Source organism: Pollachius pollachius, assembly GCF_949987615.1.
Source record: "Pollachius pollachius genome assembly, chromosome: 17".
Classification (NCBI taxonomy): domain Eukaryota; kingdom Metazoa; phylum Chordata; class Actinopteri; order Gadiformes; family Gadidae; genus Pollachius; species Pollachius pollachius.
In genome coordinates, this window is record NC_136950.1 from 11,089,391 (window position 1) to 11,090,588 (window position 1,198).

The following is a 1,198-nucleotide window of genomic DNA, read 5'->3' on the forward strand; positions in this document are numbered from 1 at the left end:
AACAAACACTCAGTTACAACTCTACCTTTAATACCGTTTGGAGACTAAGTAAGCCTACATGTGTTTGGCCGAGCCAGAATTCAGCGTTTCCTCAGACGGCAGATGTTTTAACAAACATGTATAACATCATAGAGAAGGAAACTAGTGAAACTAATTAAAATACTTCGACTAAACGAGTTACATTTCAAGGACTCTCATCACTGAATTCAATTGTTGATATTATGCCACCAGGTGTTAATGTGATTAGACATTACGAGTCGTTTGAAGATCGGCCTTTTCCTGTGTTTTAGTGGCATCACAGGTGGGAGTATCTACCTAGATGTATGCTGGATAGATCAGTCTACCAGCCTACCCAGTGGACTGTAGCAAATGTTGCTTATCTATCCACCATACATCGAGGTGGACACACCTACTTTCGATGTCACCAAAACACTGGAAAAGGCCGATATCCAAACGGCTTGTAATGGCTAATCACACTCACACCTGGTGGCATAACATCACCCCATTCAATTTCCCTTGATGAAAAAAATGAATAAATCACGATGCAATACGAAGAGGAGGTCCAAAGGAAGAGGATTAGTGTAATGTGTGCAGTGCTCAAATCAACGATAGGGCTCACCTGAAGACAACAGCCAAACAAATCGTAACCCCTTCAAACTAGCTGAAGATAACACAATCTGGGTTACAGACGCGGGGTTACAGCCAAACACTGTGATTGGCTGTGAGAAGCTCGAGACGAGATCGATGAAGAATGGTCAGTTTCCCCTGAAGCATATTACTTTTTATGCGTCACAAACCTGGAACAAACTTCCAGAACATTTGAGGTCTCCCTCAACACTTTATTCTTATGAATCAGGGCTCAAAGCTCACATTGCTGTTTTTATGCAGATTTTAATAATAAATGTATATCTGCATCTTACATGTTTAGTTATTCTTCATTTTGTGATTTATTCTTTAGTTATTGTTTTACATTTGTCATGTTTTAATTTTCTATTTGAATGATTGTCCCTTTATTGTCCCTCTTCCTTTGTAAAGCACTATGAATGGCTGCTATATAATGAAACGTGCCTTGCCTAACCTGTTTCCAAAAATATAGGCTAGTTTTATGATGTAATAACTATTGGAATGCCAAATAGGCACTTAATAATTATCGAGATTTCCGTGACTTTTTTATGATGATTTGTCTAATGACAACCCT